Source organism: Leptidea sinapis, chromosome 1, assembly GCF_905404315.1.
Source record: "Leptidea sinapis chromosome 1, ilLepSina1.1, whole genome shotgun sequence".
NCBI classification, from domain to species: Eukaryota; Metazoa; Arthropoda; class Insecta; order Lepidoptera; family Pieridae; genus Leptidea; species Leptidea sinapis.
In genome coordinates, this window is record NC_066265.1 from 19,382,567 (window position 1) to 19,407,208 (window position 24,642).

General features: G+C 34.2%; 2 protein-coding genes across 3 annotated transcripts in view; one reads left to right on the forward strand and one right to left on the reverse strand.

The window, feature by feature from the left end:
• The window catches only part of LOC126970587 (uncharacterized), a 46,598-nt gene extending 32,667 nt beyond the window's left edge, over positions 1-13,931 (reverse strand). The window contains exon 1 of one of the 2 annotated variants that reach the window (XM_050816585.1): positions 13,750-13,929. The gene's annotated coding sequence lies outside the window, so the exon portion shown is untranslated. Of the gene's footprint in view, positions 1-13,749 lie in introns of both variants that reach the window. The other variant, XM_050816591.1, reaches the window with a different exon arrangement.
• The window catches only part of LOC126970439 (uncharacterized), a 103,937-nt gene that overhangs the window by 36,299 nt on the left and 42,996 nt on the right, over positions 1-24,642 (forward strand). The gene's annotated exons all lie outside the window — the stretch shown is intronic.

Here is a 24,642-nt window from a genome sequence, read left to right on the forward strand (position 1 = left end):
TGTGCACGTATAAATTTTAATGGATAAATCTTGGGAATAAAATGCAACAACCAAATGTGCTGCAACCTGCCAAAAAGAACTCTTGACTTGTGGTTATATACTTTTTGGGTACTGGGCTGAAACTACACTCATATATATTTTTGAAACTTTGAACTTTTAATCGATAAGATAATAGTAGTAAATGAAACACCAATTTAAGAAAGCATGTTATATAATAAGTGCTCATAACCCAGTTGTTCGACTTTTGTTGGAAGTAAAACCTGTTTTTTTAATATAATTCATTCTAATATAATAAACGAATAACAACAGATAGAATAAAACGCTTACATAACCTCCATGGATCCTCGAAAACCAACGAACCAAAACGTAATAGTAAATAAAAAATATCAACGTAAAAAAAATATAATTCAAAATTTATATCTTATAACAACCAAAGATATACAAAACATTAAATATATAACAATAACAAATAAACGAAAAAGAAGAATTTTCATAAATAAAAATCATTCTGTCTCAGCCCTACACTATATTCCAATATGTTACAATTATTAAATTCTTATGATTACAAAAAGTAGCGGAGTTGAGTTATAGAAGGACTTAGAGACAGACAAAAGTCATATTATCGGTCAGTCAGTCATAACGTTTATTTATCACAAAACACCACAAAAACTGTAATTAAGAAGTAGGCTACATGTAAATATAGTAGTATAGATAGATATGGAAAGAGAAATAGAGGGAGACAAACGATATGATGGGAAGATGATTTCAAAAAGATTGCTGGACCAACATGGAGAAGAACAGCATACGACAGGAAAGTGTGGAATGATCTGGAGGATACATAGGCCATGTCGGCGGACAAGCGAGCGATGATTAACATAAGAAATGGTATATTATAGTAGGTGAAATATTATTATAATCATTTGGTATATTAAGTTATAGCTTAAGTTAAGAATGTACCTTTCTATTTTGCTTGCAATAAAGGCTTCATTTATTCATAGATAGATGAAAAATATTATTATTGTACTTATGTCTTTCATAGAGTAAAAGTGTTCTCGGAGTAATAACTCCGAATATATATAGAAAATACTCTGAGGATGTCTGTTTACTGTATACACCGCACAGGAGCTGAAGAATGTTTGCATTCGTGCTCAGTAGACGTGCTCGCTACTTACCATCTTTGATAGTATTGTTCTAGTGTAATCCAAGTTGTTTGCAAGTTCTCATTGTATTTTCATTTAGAGTTAAATTATGCAATTAATATTTTTTGATGTTAAGTAAAGGTATGGCCAACATTTCCGTTAGTCGACCTGGTGGTCGATTTGATCTGAGGTCTCTGCCTCGTCATATACCAGATTGCCAGAATGCTTTTAAGCTTCTGCCACAAATACTTCGGTTACTTCTGGCAGCAGCTTAACCATAGTACTTCATTAGGATTTATTGTTTAATAGTAAAAGTACGTTAAAGATGATAAAAAAAGTTATCTGCCTCACCTTTGTAAGTTGAATAAATAACCTGCAAATGTTCAACAAACGGTTCCCTAACATGAATGTTAATTAAAATTAATTTAGATAGCAGCTGATAACCCACAAGACAAATATAATAAAGATAAAGGTATCATTTACATGAATAAAAAATCTATCTGTCTCCGTGCAACACTATTTGCATAAGACATGTTATAGGAAAATATTATTCGAGTCGTGTGTTGTGTGGACGTGCCGGGAGCATGTTTGCGGTGGGTAAATACAAGACACTCGCCACAGAAGTTGTCTCTGGCTGCGTATTTGTCAACGTTGACATGCATACCACCCAATTTTTATACTCATAGAGCACCCTATTAAACACGCGTGGAGGGGAACTCCCGAAACAACTACAAAAAATACAGGTTCGCAATTACTTTATTTGAAAGGTTTTTGTCACTCTAAATGTCCTTTGGGTTAGGATCATAATTCTTTATATTGTGTTTATAACGATACTTTTGAGACTTTTCATTCATATTGTACAATTTACACCACCTTGAAATTTCATTGAGCTCATTTAACTTTTAGCGCTCAAAATTTGGATATAGTCAAGGAGAAAAGAAAAGAGCGGATGGATTGGCCGATGGAGTTTACTTCGCGTACCAACAAAGTGCCCAGCACTGTACATATAGTTCGTAATCTATGATCGAAACCCAATGAAATGATTCGCAGGCTACGCAACTGTTTTAGATAAAATAGAACAATGATTTACTGATAAATGAAAGTAGCGTAATAGTAGAGGAATCTAGATTTACAGGCGAAAGTAAATTGAACTTGTCGGATTCAAGAAGTCTCTGTATTGCAGAATACTGAGTTCGGACACGACAATAGGGTTACTGCCATTGTTCGTTAAATAGTTGCATTTATGGTCGTAATATATTCATGATTTAGTAACAAAATATTTGGTAGTTATGCATTCGAGCAAACCAGTCTTGAAAATATTTAAAACACTTATCTTGAAGAAAATAGCATAAAATCTGACGAAGTTCTTCGACGACCTCGTCTGCTGTTCACCCAAGAAGGAGTTCTTGGTGTGAGTAATACAAACAGATAGCTTAGAGCCTGAGGCTAGGTACAAAGCATGGGGTTACATTAGTTTGAACCTTGAAATTTGGTGCTACAGTCGATGGTTTTAGCAGCTGTGTGAGTGGCCATGTTTACTTGGCGAAAGAGAATGAAAACTCCCAGAAAGCTTGAACAACACTGTCGTAGCAATAACATTTATTATTAAATGCTTATTTTTTAATCTGCTTTTCTAGAGGAATTAGTGCTTAGTGGTTTACTGCATCGCAAATAAACCGTATAATTTTTTTCAAATACTTTCCATTTTCCAAGCCCATTGCTTGGGCTACTGCTTCGTGAAATTTTTGCTGCCAAGATCCGTTAGTTGTTAGGATGTAGGATAGTTTTGCGAATTCCTCCTTCAAACTTTTATAGCATAAATTTGCAGAAATCACCTTATAAAACCGTATTTTTGCTGAATAAGATATCAGATCTCAGTACATGCAGATGTCGAATCAATCTTCTTAAGTTTAAGATGTTGGTCTAGGATGGTGTTATTGTCTCTCGTAACAGCCACTTTACCCCGATAAGTACTATACTGGTGATCGGTCAGCTTATCGCTTACGTTCTCTTGACCATATTTAAAATCACGGAACGTGAACGTCTTAACTTTTGCTAGCACAGGAACAGACTCCTGAATAGAACCTAAAGCTTTTTGTAAGTTTTCGTGACGTTCCTTGAAGTAATCCTATATTTAAAAAAAATATACTATTCAATTTATTTCATGAAGGAGGTTTATATTTAATTAAGATGTATACCCAAAATAGTTTCTTCAATAAAAGTATAAAACGTGTTAACAATTTTCCGGGACAACTAACGTTCGTTTCCTTTTGTTGCGAGTATGAGATACATGGTAATTCTATGATCTCAGGTTGATTACACTTTTCTTTTAAATTTAACCCTTGTCAAAATTAAATATCTCGAATATATTAAAGTCTATGGTTTTTTACTATCTAAAGTATTCGTACAGGATTGATGCCTTTCCGATCTTGTGAATCTGAAATTGTTTCGATAATGCAAGAAGTAGCAACCCTACTAGCCATCAGCATGTTCATACGTTTTGATTTCCCGTTTGATATGAACGTTCTATATTGCAGAAGGGAAGTGAAGCTCGTTCCCCGGCTGACTTGAGATGTAATTGATTATGGCTACTTGCCCACAGGCTGGGATCAATTCAGAGAACAAAGCGTGTAAATTGAATAGGCGTAGTACATTATGAATGAGAATTTGTTTCGATAGTTCCTTTTGATTTCAACACGCGAAAGGTGTCGCGATGTGCGTAAAGTTACTCAACCGATTTTCAAGGCAGGGCTTTTGAAGCTTCTGTGTTTATTTAAAATGATGTGAACGCTTAGGTCATTCAATGAGTGTAATGCTTATGTTACAACGAAATATAAAAAGGTTTTATATACAATTTTGAATACGATTCTTTCTACCTAACGTAACAAGTACCAGTGGGAGGCTCCTTTGCACAGGAAGCCGGCTAGATTATGGGTACCTCAACGGCGCCTATTTCTGCCGTGAAACGGTAATGTGTAAACATTACTGTGTTTCGGTGTGAAGGGCGCCGAAGCTAGTTAAATTACTGGGCAAATGAGACTTAACATCTTATGTCTCAAGATGACGAGCGCAATTGTAGTGCTGCTCAGAATTTTTGGGTTTTTCAAGAATCCTGAGCGGCACTGCATTGTACTGGGTGGGGCGTATCAATTACCATCAGCTGAGCGTCCTGCTCGTCTCGTCCCTAATTTTCATAAAAAAATAGCAAATGTTTGCAACATGTTTTAGTGACTGCCAATTACCAAGTATTGGACATGATTTAATAATATAAAGTTTAGTTTTAAAAATTGAGTGATAGTGATTCTTAGAGTTTCTTTAATTTTTGATCTGAAAACTTATTTCCATTATTGGGCACTGTTAATGAGGTGAACAAAGCACTGAACTCGCGTCACGACAAACCGAATTAAGTATATAGTGGGGAGTGATACAGTTACTAGCCAGTTAGACGGGATTACAATTGGGAATTGTTTAAATAATTTATGTATTTTTTCATTTATATTGTTAACATAGACTTATGTAAAATTAATAATAATTAGCCGTATTACTGTAGAATGCCCTTGAGATCCTGCAGATATAAGCCATTTTTGTCGATAGGTCACACAAATGTTATTATGAGTACCAGAAATATTTAAATTTAGTATCTGATACACTAAACATAAACCGTCCGCTAACTTAAAGCATTGCTAAATCTCACTCTGTCTTCTTCTATTGACCTAAGTCAGAATGAGAAAAAACACTCCTAAGCAGCTGTTTAAAGTTAGCGGACCATTATTAATAAGGGGGATTATGTATAACAAGATGGTGGTTGAATGATCCTGATCATCGAGAAACCTGCATTTGTTGTAAAATTTAAAGAAATATTTTCTTTAAATTTATATAGTTTTATCCGTACATGTATATTGATGATATAGTCCTTCTGGAACAATGCGTCTACTGTACTCAATAACTCTTGTAGTTTATTTTATAATTAACTAGCTGCCCAGACAGACGTTGTTCTGTAGATAATAAAAAAAAAAAAATTTTTTATAGGAATTTGCCAATAATATTTCAAAACATCAAGAATTATTTCGTAAAAAATGCTCCCTGTTGCTATGATGAAATTGTTTCACAGCCGAATTGTCAAACCGTGCGTCACTAAATTCTCTCATAGAGAATATGTCCATACAAAACATATATTGAAAATAAAAATAATTATGAGTCCCATATCGAAATAAAAACTATCCTATCTCTCAATTTGGACCAAACTGCACTCCATGACGTAATCCCCATTAAAATCCATTCATTAGTTTAGGAGTCCATCGCGGACAAACAATGTGTCACGTAATTTATATATATTAAGATTTATTTTATTACTAACTTACTCGAGTACGTGACCTTTGAGGATTTTTGCTGCAGATTTTAATTAAAATAATTCTTAAATTTGAAGCTGTTAATGTATCTAGACTAAAACAATGAGTTTGTTGTTATTTCTTCTCATCAAAGCCCAACGTTTCCGAAGTGAATATAAATAATTGTTTAACTTTGACATTCGAAGCACCTGTTGTATAAGAAAATAAATATATTGCCATTATCCCACAACTTCGCCTGCGTGGACTTTAAAACCATTATATTAGCAGATATCACAAAACCGTCTTTTTATTTACACAATCACATGTTCGTAAATTTCATCAAATCATTCGAGCCATTCTTGAGTTATTGTATCCATATCCAAACGCCAAATTGTTTTGTAAGCACTCATAATAAAACTAAGTATAAAACATCCTTGGAAATCGGTAGGTTCCTCAAACAGGTTCTGTAGCTCGCCACGAAGACGGTGAATCACCAGCAACGGAAGCTTAATTACTATTTGCACAGGTTCCTTTATCGTAATGTTTTTTATTGTAATTTTAATATTTACTGTTCTGTGGCGCTCCTGTAATTCTTCCAGTTTTACCATAAAGCCGCACCTTTTTCTTAGAGATTGACTGGGGAAGTATTTTGTGGGATGCCACAAAAAAAATTTTTTTTTGGGAAATCTTGCTCCATGACTATTAATCATGTGAGTATTTCCTCTTGTTTCATGTCCAAAGATCAGCTTGTTTTTTGTCTACATCAAAATCAATAACGCAGTTTTTTTATGAAAATAGGGGTCGGAACGAGCAGGTTGTTCAGCTGATATTTGCCGCCGGTTATTGATACGCCCTAGGATGACGCTCAGGATTCTTGAAAAAAATTTTGAGTGGCACTACAACTGCGCTCGTCATCTGGAGAAATAAGATGTTAAGTCTCATTTGCCCAGTAATTTCACTAGCTACAGCGCCCTTCAGACCGAAACACAGTAATGATTATACATTACTGCCCCACGGCAGAAATAGGCGCCATTGAGACTTGTTGGGTACACAGACTACGGTTCTAATACGAACTTAGCTAACTATTTAGTATAATGTATGAACGTAAGAAAATTGTGTTGCTAAAATGTGAGTCATCTGCTCTTTTCACTAATATAACTTGAAATTAATGCTTACAATACTCCGTCGTGTAATATTGTTAGGCGTAAAGATTATTCTTTGTATGTAGGTGATAACCTCGAATACTATTCTGAGTGCCATTCGCAATATTTTATGTTGAAGATGAGGTCAGTCACTCTAACAATAATATGTGTAATATCATGTAGACACGTCAGTACTTTGTAAGTAGAACAACTTAATTGTTTTATAAAAAAAGAATTAGTTCAAAAGTAGAAAAAAATTAAACTTTGATAACGTTAATCAAACATACCTACTTACTGTTTTTTAATCTTATTAAATTTTATGCGGAATAATGACATGGGTATGCAAATAAAGAAACGGGTTTCTCAAGACACTGTTTTAATTTCGCAAGCGTGATGCGTGAGGCACGTTGCCAAGGGACAGAGGTGATCACTTACGAATAAATGCTTCCCTCATGCTCGCCATCGATGACTATAAAAACAGGTTCGTTATCTTTCTAGGCCTCCGCACCGCCTTAACAAATTGAAAACGGTCAAGTGTGAGTCGCACTCATGTAAGAAGTGAACCAACCATTTTACAAGATATAACACTATATAGCCGAATGGTTAGTGACCCTGACTACTAAGCTAGTGGTCCCGGGTTCGAATCCCGGGTATATTGTATTAAATATATCGATGTCGATGGGTGCAACCATACATAGTACAGGCTAATGCCCCAAACTAGGTAGTTTGGGGCAAGATAATATGTGTAAAAGTGTGTCAATATTATTATTATATTTTTGAAACATTTACAAAGTAATCATTTATTTATTTCTATGGTTTTCGAATTCGCTATTTGGTTTTATTTCGGGTTATTCGAGTTCGGTTCGTTATTATTGTGAACGGGTTTTTAATTAGAAGAATTGTTTTAAGTGTTTAGCGACTTAAACAACTTTGAGGCAAGGAAAAAGAAGGAACACCTATTAAAGTTTTTACAAACATAATAACATAAATCTCGTTAAGACAATGTATAACTGCTACAATTACTAAAATAAATTGCGACAATAACATCCAATACGTATTATTTGAAAATAATTACGCTTGTTACAATATATATTCACAAATCTAAAAGTTATAATTTAATTATGTCCATTACAATGTACAACCAAATACAACCACAGCGCAGCGAAAGATTAATATTATTATAAATCTAGATTATAGTGGATTGAGTACTGTCTTACGTCATTGTCGTCCTATGTCCTGAGCGTAGCGATAGAGTAATATAAACCGCCTATTTCTGCCGCGAAACAGTAATGTGTAAACATTACTGTGTTTCGGTCTGAAGGGCGCCGTAGCTAGTAAAATTACTTATTGTAGTGCCGCTCAGAATTTTTGGGTTTGTAAAGGGCATGCCGTATCTATTACCATCAGCTGAACGTCCTGCACGTCTCGTCCCTTATTTTCATAAACACAAGAGTCCCGAGTGAAGCTTTAAATTTCTTACTTTACTTCTGTATGAATAATTCTATGAGATAGATTTTTGATGCACAGTTTGTCAGTTCTGTGACATTATTTGATTACAAGAATAGGGAACGCCGAAATGATTCTTGTTTAGATTGAACTTCAACAAATTTCATAATTAACAAAAAAATACTATAAATTTTGGTTAAAATTTTTGGTTAAAGTTTTAAATGAAATATGACTAATATGCTTTTGTTAAGGTGTAGGTATATTTGGGTATATATATGGGTGTGGGTATATTTAATTACATAAATTTAAGTTCAGGTTTTCTTTGTGAAAAGTTTCTGAAATAACCCTAAAAATTAACCCGGATCTAGTCTGCTAGCTTTTCTCTTAGCCAACTTCTTCTTGATAGTTTGATTTCAATTTCAAGTAAATCCGTCCACTATCTCATTGATTTGTATTCATCATCGCTTACTATTACGCAGAACAAGTGATCGAGCAATGTCTCTGCAGTTTCGCGTTCTTGGTACACAACAGACGGAGCCTATTTACTGGAAATATTTTCTTGCAATAAAATCTACGATTCGGAATGCGCATTCGATACTATCGAGTAAATTTATCAATAAATATATAACTAGTCGTGTAAATTATATTGTCTTTCTTCTGCTTTGGATAATATTTAATTAGATTATTTACTTTACCCGGTGTAGAGTAGCCTTAATTTAGAAACAAGACCAAATAAATTTTTAGCAAAGATCTCATTCAACGATAGCAACTCCGTTTGTTTGTTTAATGCCAATTTTTTGCGACTGTTGTCGACTTCCATAGTACGTCTTCCTTTTTCATAAATAATTCGAAAGGAACCAATTTTAAGAAAAAAAACCTGTGGTTTTTTCCTATCTATACACCTAACACCTAAACCACTGATCGTATCGACATGAAACTACCACCATTCGATGCGTAATTTAACCTAGATGGTTTATGGCCTATTATTACCTTCTACTACTATTATTTTTTTATAATATTTGTAATAAGATGAATGAAATTTAATTTTTTTCCTTTAACGGCTAGTCTTACATATAGACGACCCCTATAGCCCAGTGGTTAGTGACCCTGCCTACTGAGCTAGAGGTCCCGTGTTCAAATCCCAGTAAGCCTAGTTTAGGGCAAGATAATTTGTATAAGAGTGTGTCAATATTATATTTATTATATTATGTAGTCTTGAGTTAATCCGCAATGCTTATGTGCATCTCTGAACTGAATCTACCACCTGAAGTCTGGTTAGTGCTTTGGGTCCTTTGGAGGCGTCTTAGCACAGTAAGCCATCTAGGCGGGCTGCACAGAGGCGCCTTTTTGTACCGTAAAGCACTAATGTGCAGGTATTATTGTGTTCCATTTGAAGGGCGCCATAGCTAGTGACATTACTAGGTTGATGAGACTTATTGCGATGCCGCTCTTAATTTTGGGCGCAATCAAGAATCTTTGAAGAATGATTCTTGTAGTGGTATTCATTGTAGTGGCAGGCATGGTGTCACACCTACTATTAGGTGAACATCTTGATCTTTACTTATCATCATAAAAAAACTTCCTTCAGCGACGTTTCAAGTTGATGATATGACTATCCTTCAGGCACGATTCGCTCATGTGAGTCCACGATTGTTGTCGGAGGATAAGCCGCGGCAATCATTTGCCATCACAAAACTCCTTCCATTAAAAACAAATATGTTTGCAAAACCGTTATACGTGTTACACCTCGCTCGTGAACGGTATGCGCTATTTAAGTTTACGTTTTACAAAATATATTACGTATTATTGTTCGCATTTAAATAAAGTGGGAAAAGGCGTAAAGGCTTTGTGGATTAACTCCTGAGTTGTGCTCATAAACGTATTTTTTTTAATAGGTTTTGAAACGATGCGGTGGTCTCTTCCTTAATGACTGTTCAAAATAAACAAAACAGCGTTCCGCGAATATGCGAACCTTTATTATACTTGTGTTACTACACAAAGCATAAGTTTCTTAGTGAGTAAGAACTTGTTTCACCCACATTTTGGTTTCTTTGGTCGAATGTTGAATGATCATTGCTTTAGTCTTACTTCGAGCAACTGTACTCGGTCCGGTTTGATTACGACAATTAATATCCCTACGAGTATCGTCATGTATGATATTGGTAATCATGATTCATCTATCTATGTATATATATATATATATATATATATATAGAAATGAATTGCTGTTCGTTAGTCTCGCTAAAACTCGAGAACGGCTAGACCGATTTGGCTAATTTTGGTCTTAAATTAATTGTGGAAGTCCAGGGAAGGTTTAAAAGCTATAATATAAATATGAAAATGCTTGGAATTAAATAAAAACAACGATTTTGATTTTCCCTTTATGTGTCCCCCAATTAGAATTTTTATATTAATTTGAGGTAACTATAGTAGGTAGATTAACAACAGTTGTTAACTATCTACCAGATTATTTTTAGATTGATTGTAGATTGATAAATTTTAAGTTTTCTCAAAATATAAAATTTCTGAACCTAACCGCACCACAAAACAAAACAAAAAATATAGTTTATCAAAAAGAATTTCAATTGATTAACAGACTGCGTCATAACTGTGTGTGTCTGTCAATTTCAAATTGAAACCTTTTAAATAGCAAGTATTTCAGGAAAACTCTGTTTTCTAAGTAAGCAACATCATGTGTAACTAATCGAACATAAAAATAAGATTTCATTAATACCGAGCATTTTTTTTTTGTTTTAATATAAAAAGGATTCCTTTTGTTCATTTTAAGATTTTATACAATAGTTTAGGTCTTTCATTTATGGATACAGGCAGTACGAAGTCTGCCGGGTCAGCTAGTAAGATATATTTTCTCAATATGAACTATATATATAAGAGATTTCCACGTATATAGTCACTCATCACGATATCTCTGGAACCATAAGGCGTAGAGACTTGAAATTAGGTAGAAATACTTCTTTCGCCGAGTTAAGATCAGCTAAGAACGGATTTAACTAAATTCCAACCGCAAGAGTTTTTTTTTATAACAGAACAACGTCTGTCGGGTCCGCTAGTATGAAATAAAAACTGATGCTAGTGTTCTTAAACGGCTTGATGTATTACGAGGAATTGTTATAGGATTTAGTTTTAAATATAAATTTGCCATTTTCTCCTAAAAGTTCTCCTAAAAATCACAGAGCCCTAACGGCAATTCCTCCATTTGAAATTCAATATGCATTACAATAACCTTCCTCTTGATTCACTATCTATTAAAATTACTGTATCAAAGCGTATACCTTCCTTAAGGCCGGCAACGCTCCTGTGATTCCTCTGGTGTTGCAAGAGAATGTGGGCGGCGGTGATCACTTAACACCAGGTGACCCGTACGCTCGTTTGTCCTCCTTTTTCCATAAAAAAAAACAATGTTCGTTGCGTACTTTTAAAGATCTAAGCATACATAGGGACAGACAGCGGACATTCCCTATGCTTTGGAATAATATGATTTTGATGACTTTTATTTTTCAGAATCATTGATGAAATACTTGTCCCATATTTGATAGACTGTCTAAGTAGATAGACGTAAAGGTCCAAATGTTGTAGGTTTTCTTAAGTGTTAGCTCCGAGACGTAACTCGTGCCAGAATTTGGCGAGATAATATGTCCTGAGGATGCCTCGTGTGGAGCCGAAACACATGTCGAATTGTTTAAGACAAATATTGGCGGAATTAACACTTAAGAAAACTTAAAACATTTGGATAATTATGGATTTCCGCAAAGTAACGCCTACTTCAATACGCGTAAAGGTATAATCAAATGAAAATATGCCCTTGACCCTTATACAAAGTTACATCCAATATTTAGGCACTTAACTACGGTTTTCCTATTGATAATTAATTTATAGATACAAAGTTACTTATTACAATATATGCAAATATACGCCCGCTATTATTTATAACCAGAATAGCGATTGAAGAACAATAATAATATACGATTAATAACATTTATTATATGGCGCTTGTTTTCCTCTTTCTGTAATAACTTTGATAACAATGAAATATTGTAAACACGGGATGTACAAAAATCACTTTAGCGCATCATTAATGCGAATGATAAACGTGACGTGACATTTTGGTGATTTTTGTCGAATGAGTTTTGGAATCCGCTTTTATATATTCCGCATTTATTATAACACTAGAAATAAGGGATTGCTTGTAACTAATTCTAGTAGGCTTCATAAGATACATAATAGCTTTAAGGGTAAATGTATACAATTTTATAATAAAGTCCCAGCCACTGTTCAGGCATTATCTATAGATAAATTTAAATGTTTTATAAAAAAATGGCTCTGTCGTGAATCCTATTACTCCACTGCTGAATATCTAAATGATCGGACAGCCTGGGACTAGATTGTGATTATTCTATAGCGATAGAAATGACTAAAATATTGTATATTTTTATTGAAAAGAGCGCAAAAAAAGAATGCTGGGAGAGTTTCTTGCGCCGCTTCTTCTCTCTCAGAGCGCCATTTGTTTCCGAAGCGGTAGTAGTATCTAGTAGTTATTAGAAATGACATCAAAAAAAATTCTAAAGGAATCAATTTTGAGAAAATAAATGCCTTTTATGCCTTTAAATACTTGCTTGTACAATTTGAACTATTTCATGTGCGAATGAACTCCCAATGAATATTGAACGCGACCGCTTTACTGTGTGATGGATGCGTTCTTCCGATAGCCGCTCATTAATTACCATTGGCTAATATATTGATACGCAAGAATGTCTATTTCGGTTTTGATCTGGTCACGGTTTGGTTACATTACTTAATTCTTCTTTCATTGAATAAGACGACAGTAGCAACTCTAGAGAAATTACGAGAACGTATATCAGTACCAGTGGGATGCTCCTTGGCACAGCATGCCGGCTAGATTATGGGTTCCACAACGGCGCCTATTTGTGCCGTGAAGCAGTAATGTGTAAGCATTACTGTGTTTCGGTCTGAAGGGCGCCGTAGCTAGTGAAATTACAGGGCAAATGAGACTTAACATCTTGTGTCTCAAGGTGACGAGCGCAGTTGTAGAGCCGCTCAGAATTTTTGGGGGTTTCAAGAATCATGAGCGGCACTGCATTGTAATGGGCAGGGCGTATCAATTACCATCAGCTGAACGTCCTGCTCGTCTTGTCCCTTATTTTCATAAAAAAAAAGAGAACGTCACCTAAAACATCTTCTTTTGCGTATTTTTGAAGTGGGTTACATAGATGCGTACGTAGTATATGTTTAGGGCAGAATAAATAATCGCTTTATCCGAGACAGTCGTGTTTTAGGAAGAATCGTCGAAATTTGTTCAATTATCAGGTTGGTCATGGATGAAATAGAATAATACATTGTGTCCGACGACAAATAGCTCACTGTTCACCTGTTGTTCTGTGTAACATCGGAGGATGCGAAAAAGTGACATTGTCCTTGAATGAGGCGACACAAAATCGATAGAGAATTTACAAAACTTCTAATATTTTTTATAGATTTTTATTTACAGCGAAGGACATAATAAATTGAAATGTAAAATGGCGGTGCGAATATTTTTTTATAATATTATTAAGAACTTTTAACACTTCTGCTGATAATAGCTTCTGGACCGTACTAATAAAATAATAATTGTAAATCACTATTAAAACATTTGTTACTATTCAGATAGGTACATACCTAGGGTAGTTTTGTAGCTCTTTCTGAACGCAATTAGTAGCCACACTCACAGAGCACTGATTTTGTTGCAACTTAAATAACACACGGTTACATCGCGATGTCCGCGCAGCATCCGAGTATGTATGCGCGCGCGCGGCCGTCTACCACGAGTTGTGACTGGCGAGTGGTATACGATACGCTGTGATCGGCCACGCGGAGATATGTAACGCTGCACACTGGTCGCCAGTCCCCACGCCATTTGCTTACGGCTGCCTGCTCGCGCTGAAGCCTAGCTTTTCAGTTTTCCTTTTAGCGATAAAATGTTTTCACTCGACGTAGAGATGGTTCTATTCAATTTTTTGTAATGTAAGCCTGAGGTCCTTTTCAAACTCTACATAGTTGTGAAGACTGTGTATTTTTGTACAATATCTAAATAATATAATAATAATATTCACACACACAAATTATCTTGCCTCAAACTAGGCATAGCCTGTATATACTATGGGTACATGTCAACGATATATTTAATACAGTACACTTAAACATACATAAATACATATAAACTTGTCTCGGAAACAAACATTCATATTCATCATGTAAATGATTATTATAATATATTAATGACCTACCGGGATTCAAACCCGAGACCTCTAGCTCAGTAGGCAGGGTCACTAACCACAGGACTATAGGGGTCGGCAAATAAAATTAATATTAGGTGTTTTCAAAGAAACTAAACTGTTTAAATTAAAAAAAAAAAAAAACAATATTATTTCCTATCTTCTTATCCTATCAATTAATCCTGTGACTTGATTTTAGCGATACCTGCGTAGAGAGGTTACACAAAATATTGTTAGTACAAATACAATGCTGGACAATACTATAGTACAAGGAATAATAATTATATGAGACAAGGGTTGCACTTGAAAAGTGATTTATATGATGTGCATTTTTTATTATAAATATATTTATATAGTCGACTCACGTTGACCCAAAAAAAATACAAAGTGCTTTAAATAATTTGAGTCAGATTAAACAGAATACAATAAACCTACTGATAAGTTAAAATTAATGTATACCAATACATACTATATTATGATAATAAATTTGTATAAAAAGTTTCTCGATGAAAATATTTATTACTGATATTATAAATAAGGCGGGGCTCCATTTCTTCCGGATTTGACCCATCATTTACCTACGTTATAAACCTACCATTGTATCAGGCTGGTTCGCACTTATAGCGTTTTTTAGAACTCCGAGGAAATTGACAAATCCTGCAAAAACACAAACAATGTCTTTGACTTAGATTAAAAGGCATTAAACGCATTTATTTTCTCAGAATTGATTCCTTTAGAATTCTTTTTGATGTCATTTCTAATAACTACTAGATACTACTACCGCTTCGGAAAAACAAATGGCGCTCTGAGAGAGAAGAAGCGGCGCAAGAAACTCTCCCAGCATTCTTTTTTTGCGGTCTTTTCAATAAAAATATACAATATTGTACAGTCATTTCTATCGCTATTAAATAATCACAATCTAGTCCCAGACTGTCCGATCATTTAGATATTCAGCAGTGGAGTAATAGGATTTACGACAGAGCCATTTTTTTTATAAAACATTTAAATTTATTTATAGATAATGCCTGAACAGTGGCTGGGACTTTATTATAGAAGTGTACACATTTACCCTTAAAGCTATTATGTATTAAGGATTGGTCTCCGCTGCGCTCCAACTAGATACCAGACTGCCTAAGAACTATAGCTTCTTTATTGCGGCAACTATAAGATGCTTGTGTGCGTGACATCTTTCAAATTTTGTAACATACGCTTTGTGTTATTTTACATTGAAATTAATAAAATACATACTGATGATATGTGATCCCAGTGTCTTTCTTATTTCTTGTAGTATTCTTTTTAGAAAGATTTACTAGGCAACCCGGCATTTTAGTTTCAATTATTAGCAATCTTTTACAGAACATGTGGCACGTCAAGGTCACACATTGTTCGAGACTGGCTCGAGCACATGGCCTGCGGTATCTAGTTGAAGCGCAGCGGAGACCGATCCTTAATCCTAGGGTTTTCGGCTTTAAAATATGACTATAGTAGTGTTCCCAATCGGTGTCTAATGTGAAATATACATTTATTACAGATAAACGATGTGAAACGAAAACGGAGAATAGAAAACAACATAATTTATTTAATAAGTCTAACATTTTATCGTATCATAATATCAACCATATCCATTCATCGACAATTGTGTAAGTCTTATATTATACTAGCTGACCCAGCAAACGTTGTATTGCCGATATTAAAATCGATACAAAAGTAACTGTTGATCGTAGATGGGTGAAAATTTGAAGTTGTATGTATTTTTAAATTTAAAAAAAAAAAGTCAAAAAAAATTAAAAAAAAACCCTTAACATTTAAGGGGATGAAAAATAGATGTTGTCCGATTCTCAGACCTACCCAATATGCACTCAAAATTTAATGAGAATCGGTCAAGCCGTTTCGAAGCAGTTTGACTACAAACACCGCGACATGAGAATTTTATATATTAGAATATAGTAACTGTATTTTGTATTGATATGTTGACGATAAAGTTCGTTGTCTCGTGGGACAGTATACAATACAAATGTGTCACATTGCTAATGTTTGCGAATGTCTTAATCGTGTTTACCGTTGTACCACCAGCTAATATGTCTATTTGATGGATGATTTATTAACACTTGATTTTGGCAGCTGTTTACAAACAACAGGAGTGTAGTCCTGTTACTATTAGATTTGTTATAATTGTATATTGTGCACGAGTTGCACATACTATTTTGCATTACAAATGCGACGATTTATGTATTATTTCCGACTCCGTATTCGTTTTTAAACTTTTGTAACTTAAATTATAATTTTACTATTAGCTGACCCGACAGACGGTGTTCTGTTCATATTTAAAAAAAAATGGAATTTCGTAAAATCCGTTCTTAGCTGACCTCTACTCGGTGAAAAGAATATTCCTATCAAATTTCAAGTCTTTAGCTCAAATAGTTCCAGAGATATCGTGGAAATCTCTTTTATATATAACTAGCTGACCCGACAGACGTTGCACTGTTCATAATAAAAAAAATCTTGTGGGTGGATTATTGTAAAATGAAAGGAGTATTCCTATCAATCGCCTTATGGTCCCAGAGATATCGTGATGAGTGACTATATACATGGAAATCTCTTATATATATATATATATATAGATAATATTTGTCACCAATATTTGTTTTTAAAACAATTCGACACGTGTTTCGCCTCTACACGAGGCATCCTTAGGACGTGTTGTCTCGCCAAAATCAGGCACGAGACCTCAAATATTGGCGGAATTATCACTAAAGAAAACTTAAATCATTTGAATAATTATGGATTTCCGCAAAGTAACGCCTAATTCAATAAATTTTATTATTTTATTTATTTTATCTAAATTTGCGTGTACCCTCAATCACAAACACACATCAAACACATCCAATAAGATATTAGAAAGGATAATGTAACAGATGAAGTGATTTCATAGCATCCAGTGAGTCTCGCCACCCGTGATCATCTGTTATTGGTTGACATCAAATACAGTAGCATAGTGTTGTACACATCACTGATACTGACCACAATAATGATAAAATAATGTGTATGGACTCACTAACAGTGTCTCAAGTGACCATAAAGCAAGACCATCATCTAAATGTAGGCTGGGAATCGCGTGAGAAAGTCGTAATCATATACCGTCTGTGGCTCTTTAATGATTCCCTTTGATTAACTGCTAATTAAGAAAATAAGAAAGCTTTGTGTTGAGACGTGACACCTGACGAGATGTGTCCCTTTAATGTGTCTCTGATAAGGTTAAATTAAGATTTATCTCAAATTTACAATATAAATATTTTTCCACCTCAATAAACTCAAATTCAAAAATGAGATATTAACCCCCTTATTCATAATGGTCCGCTAACTTTAAACAGCCGCTTAGGAGTGTTTTTTCTCATTCTGACTTGGGTCAATAGAAGAAGACAGAGTGAGAATTAGCAATGCTTTAAGTTAGCAGACTATTGTGAATAAGGGGGTAAGAATATTAGTTGAAACATAATTTTATTAAGATAGTTCATTTCATGTTAGTAAGGTATTTTGGCTGTCGGATCATATTTATATGTATTTAGTAAACCTTTTTGAGAGCTGTGGATTATGTATTAATAATAAATAATTATACTACTCCAACTTCATCCAACTCATGGATGGCTCATTTGTTAACGATACGAGAATCCTCCCTTTTACTGATGGTAAAACCTATTAATATCAATTTGAATGATAACATGTTTTGTGTGTTAGATCATAATATACCTGTAATATGCTGTCAACTGTCAAGTTTCGTTTTTTATATTTCCGAACTTTAAAAAAAGGAATAATTTTTGCTTTTTATTTTCGCCAACTTTAACTATTGACCAATTCGCCTTATGTAAATTTGAATAGGCCCAACTTTTTCCGACTTGCAATATCATTTTGAAAATGCTTTATACTTTCAAGCATTTCACATACATAATATAACATTTACTGCGTTGAGTTGAGTGATTCAGTCGAAATCAAAATATAAAAGGATTTTATGATTTTTTCACAAGCCAGTGAAAATTATTGGCAAAGGATTGAAATTAAAAGTTTGGTGTCTGTGGTTGTTATTGTTTTATATTCAATTTTTTTTTTTGAGAAAATATGTTTCTATGAGCCTGATGTTCACTTTATGGAAAGTGTTAAAAACGACATATATATATAGCTAGGGCACCCTTCCAAAACACAAATATTGCTTGCACACTACTACATCCAGCCGGTACACCCTGTGGAAAGAAGCCCTTCAGTAGTAGATTTGATGTTGCAGAAGAAATTTAGTATATCCTTCAGGTTTTGCCTCATGAATCATTTTGTCTCTTGGTGATGAAAATTGCATGAATGTGCTAAAACATTATTTAGCTAATGGCTGCCTTACTGAAGGTTAATGAAGTAAGCTGAATCAACAAGCTTTAGAAATGAAGTCGCACGTATTTGAACAAGAAGCTGCTAGCTGGTAATTAATTTCAACAATTTAGCTGCTAGAAATTAAATCCGGAATCGTTTCATCGCAACCTTAAGACTCGCACTCGCTCACTAGGATGGTAATGTCACACACTTCGGAAACAAACATAATATTATTCTAGATCATTTCTAATGAAAATAACTTCACACTGTTGTTATATGTAATCACGCTTGCGTCACATACTTTATAGTATCATCGATCATCTCAACCAATATTAGTTCTGCAGTCACTCGTATTTAACTTTCTCTCTGGATATGTTTTACCACAGATTTCGCGTAGTTACAAGTCATCCGATGCGTGACACACACCTGCCGGGATGATTTACGTTCTCGACCCGTTCTTGTCTGCAATTAGATGCCTCTCCAACTTTTATATTCTACAATTAATTTTCTCCAACCGAAGCGGTTTGGCAGCCCTATTGCCCTAGTAGCAGGCCTATCTGCCAATGTATAATAAATAGCTGTCTCTACAAATGCAATCTTTTATAATTTCATCGCTATTATATCGCCTTAATCTTTGCATGTCAGCCTAAACCCTATTTTTATTGGTAAAGTATTAAAGGTTTAGGTTCCAGAGGATGTGTTAAGTTATTTATTTATTTATAAGGTTTACCAACAGGTTTACATCTTAGTTACGAACAGAATTCAGATTCATATTATAAATAGAGATGCAGACCCTATTACAAATGGCATTGGCAAACACAGCTTGCGTTAAAACAATATCGCTCGGTATGGATACGGATTAAATATTAATAGAAACATGGAAGACTAATAACTATTACGAAAATTGAATACAAATTACTTTTAATTTTAGTTAAACAATCAGAAAAATTGTCTATACTAGTATCGTGACAGTTGTTGTGTCCACGGCACGTCCTGGACAGCAAGCCGTTTTGACCCAAATTGATCCTGGTATTCATTACATAAAAGAGCCTATAATTACTTAATCTATAATAAGTTGTAATAATTTCATGGGTATCAGTTGGTCAAGTATTCCATTAGATAGACATTCGATTGAAGATGACTAGTATGATACTAAGGCAGCTTCTAGTACATCCGCTTCAAATAATCGGAAAACTGTACTCTCTCTTGGCCACAAGGTCATTGTCACTTTGTAGAACTTTCGGGGAGACAAGGAGACGAGGAGAGGGAACAAACAAGCGTTCACAAGTGTAGAGGACATCTCATAGGCATTCTATGTTTTGGCCTGAGTTGGCTATGTTTTCGAAAGCTTTGCTTCAAATGAAAGACAAAAGAAGAGGAAATTTGGCATCAGTGTTTATTTATATAACAAATAGTAACATTTTTGATGGCAGTGTGTGGGTGCAACCATAAAGGGCCGTTCATAAAATACGTCACACTAATCATAGCTTAATATAATAATCATCAGATTTTTTTGACCCCTTCCCCCCTATTGTCACGCTGTGTCACACTTTCTGCGACCCCCCTAGACTAGAAATATTTCGTCACAAAAACTAAGATCCCCCCCCCCCCCCCCCTGCTGAGTATGATAAATTCTAGATGGATAGTACACAAATTCTGAAAATTTAAATATTTCGGCAATAAAGAGTATAAAGTAATTAACTGAAGAGTATTAAATAGAGAAGATGAAAAAAGCGTCCGTATTAGATCACTGCTAAATGGCGAATGAAGGAATTAAATAATAATAAATACATGAGAAACGGTATTTTCATTTGTTACTGAATCGAGAGCGCAGGGTACGTGGAAACGTTACTCTCTCAAGTATTGGAAAAACAAAGAAACCAGTTGTGACGGATCGCAACGCCGCTAGAGTCGCGCTCATGTCAAAAAATAATAAACGGCGAACGTCACGTTGCCGAATCCCCCCCCCCCCCCCCCCGTATGCGAACGTAATTTATGAACGGTCCTAAGAAAACTTAAAAGAAACTTGTAATTTATGAGGCATTCGCAATTTTCGGTAGAATGAAATACTACTCTGGTATTATCTATAAATGAGATGTTATCTCATGTTTACATTTTCGTAATTTGTTTAATGTTAGCGTTGATATTCTGATAAGAGTGTCTTGTGTCATTTGAGAGGAATTTCGTTTCGTCCGCGCTCACTACATTAATAATTTATTTTGCATAACATAACGATAGAAATAATTCATTAAACTCATAAATTACCTTAGTAACAATTATTTTACCTTATTTAAATTATATATTTTTTCTAATAGTGTGATTTACAAAAAGTTGACAATAATTCCATCAATTTCGAGTATGGCTTAACATTTGGCTACTCACATAGCCTTTCACTTTTTCCATTCGTTGGAACTGAATATTTTTTTTTTTTCAATATTTAATTTATTCTTGCATCGTATGTGACTTTGTTAACTAAGAAAATTGATAATTTTCAAGGAACTTAGTGGTTTTACCTCGTTTTGCACAAATCGAAATCTCATCAGATCTCGACGTTCTGAGGTAGGACCTCAGAAGCTTCCCTGACTACTCTCACGAGGTACACTGTGAGTGTCACTATTTGTATGTATATGTGTGTGTGTGTGTGATAACTTTTGAACGGTTTGACCGATTTCATCGCGCCATTCGTAAGGGCTAGGCCAAACTTAGATTTTGATAAATCTCAATAAAACTACGAAATTTTTTTTTTGTTGTGGGGTTCTTAGAATAATTTTGAAACGGCTTTACCGATCGATTCCAAAAACTAATCAGCTCTTAACCTTAAAACCACGTCTCTAGTCTCCAGCTCGAATAGCTCAAAAGCATAAAACAGCTATCTTTTTGAGCTGGAAAAGCTCAAAAAAGACGATTAGATAAAATTTATGCGCTTAGCGGGAAGTTTAACGTATGGCAATTTAGGTCAACTTTTTTCCTAATTTTCTAATACCATGGTGATTCGGGTTAGTATACCAGACCAAAGTAATAAATATATTGTATTGCCAACAATAACACCATGTGAAAATCGTCTTATGATTATGTTACATACATAGATACGTAGATAATAGATACATAGGCGAAGCTTATATAAATCGTATAAACAGAACTCTGTGTTATCTTTTTAGGCTTAGAACCAGTTGGAAACAGATAATAGTTAATATACTAGCTTTAGTTACAATTATAACGTTTTTTTTAAATTTGTTAAATATGAGGTTATTATGATTTTCGATGACCGTGTCGCGGCGAGGCTGGTAACTAAGTTTTGGACTGGTTTTGTGGGTTTTATTGCGGTTGCAGCTGGACTCAGATTCCAGGCGGGTGGGCCGATTGTTCCGCTAGCTTTTAATACGCCAAAACTTGAGACCTGAGAGGAGAGCGCTTCCGTCTCATGCTGTGATAGATTAAATAAACGCTATTTGACGTAATTACGTAGAACTTATTCAAATTCAAAATCACTTTATTCATGTAGGTCACTGAAATGACACTTATTAATGTCAAAAATAAAAATATTTTTTCTTATTGAATTTACCGCTACTTCGTAAAGGGTTGAGCTAATGAGAAGAAGTAGCAAGAAACTCATTGCCACTCTTTTAAGTCAACATTTACATTTTAATTGTTTTACAAATCATTTCAATTACAATATTTATGCAAAGTGACGCAAGAAAAATACTCAAATGTCAAAAACTGAAAGGCTTACACGAGTAAGTCAAAAAAAAGAAAAAAAGTAAATTAATACTTATAAACACAAGAGTTATTGAGTATATAGATGCATCAATCCACACATACCATAAATAAATAGATAATTAGATAAAATAAATAAATAGATAGAGAGAATAATATGCACACGACCCCGATTGCTACATGGTGCGAGGACTCCATTTTCTGCTATAAAACACCTGAATTGGGTTTATTTACAGGCAACTTCAACTCTCATTAGAATTGGCTTAGATGTTTGAGATAAGCGTACATAAGCAAACAGACAAAATACTGAAATCAAGTTTTTTTGGTTTCTATTACATAAGTAAAACTATACGTTTACAATTTTATTATAATATTATCTGACCCAGCAAACGTTGTATTGCCGATATTAAAATCGCGATACAAAAGTAACTGTTGATCGTAGATGGGCGAAAATTTGAAGTTGTATGTATTTTTAAAGCTGACTCATAATCAAACAAATTTGAAAAAAATGTAAAAAAAATTAAAAAACAAATTTCGTGTTAACCACCCTTAACATTTAGGGGGATGAAAAATAGATGTTGTCCGATTCTCAGACCTACCCACTATGCACGCAAAACTACAAACACCGCGACATGAGAATTTTATATATTAGATATATATAGATAATAATAATAAATAAGATATTTATGTCTTCCGTTTACTGAGATCATAAAACATTTTGAAGTAAAAAATAACACATTTTTGGCGTTATCGGGAGCAGTTCGTAAACTTAATTTATTTCCACACTCACCGCATCGTGAAATAAAAACTATTAATCGGTAGCGACTTTATCACTAAATATTTACATAAGACAATCTCAACGCATAATTTAACTTTGTATAGAGTAATGGTTGTTCAATTAAATAGTGCATTTAATTGATTAAGCGATTGTTGAATTTAACATTTAACATCAGGTTATTTTGATATGTCGTGTTAGGGTGTGTCTCAATCTCTCGCTGGCTGATTAGGTCATTGTTGATAAATGTCATGATTATGGATATACCAAATAAATTAATAGCTTTGTTTTGAGATATTTTAGAATTATTAGGAAAACAATAATTATATAACGCGGTATTTAGAGACATATAATATGGCGTTACTGTACTGTACTAAAAACAAACCCTGCTGAGTTTGTTGCGCCCATTCTTCTCAGGTCTGAGGCATTCATTTTGGAATGGGTGGTAGTTTTTGACTCTCAATAAGTGATGTCACATCCTATTTTGAATAAAAATATTTGAATTTGTGCGGTTTTCGAGGAACTTTATTCTACGTACTAGGAAAACTAGAATAAAATCTTATTCAGGAATCCCTGGAGCGACGTTTCCAGGACGATTGACATGGCTTCTTTAAAAAAAATAATGGACGAAGAAACCAAAAAGCAATAACGAATGACGCAAACGTCAGAAAATTTAGGAACCAACTTCAATCTGTTTGTTACTTTTGTGTTACAGTGATGCGCGCCCATCTTAAAATTTCACTCTCATCATTTTCTCATCTAAAGAAGTATAACTTCAAAAACGCTTCTACTGTCTAAAAGACCGGTAACGCTCCTGTGGTTGCGACTTAACATAAATTATAATTCAAGTAATTTTTCAGTTCGCTCTTGTTAAATAAAATTGAAGATCATCAAGTAGAGAGAAAATCAATCGATTTTAAATCGTATTTTAATCTTAAGATGAATGAAAGCTCCTAACTTTTGCGCTTGTAAAAGGCATTTATTTTCTCAAAATTCATTTAGAATTCTTTTTGATGTCATCCGCTAAGCGCAAGCCGCGAAAGAAACTCTCCCAGCATTCTTTTTCGAGCCCTTTTTTAATCAAATATACAATATTGTATTGTCATTGCTAGTGCTATAAAATAATTATAATCCTAAGCTAGGCACTTAGATATTCAGCTGTGGAGTAGTAGGATTATCCTAATCCTAAAACGACAGAGCCATTTTTTAATAAAACATTTAAATTTATTTATCGATAATGTCTGAACAGTGGCTGGGACTTTATTATAAAAGTGTATACAATTACCCTTAAAGTAATTATGTATCTTATGAAACCTACTAGAATTAGTTACAAGCAATCCCTTATTTCTAGTGTTATAATAATGAGAATCACTATTAAGTGTAAAAAAAAGCAGCATGCAGGGGCTGAATCGTAAAATTTATGTAGATGTAGATTTTAAAATGAAAAAGCCCCAT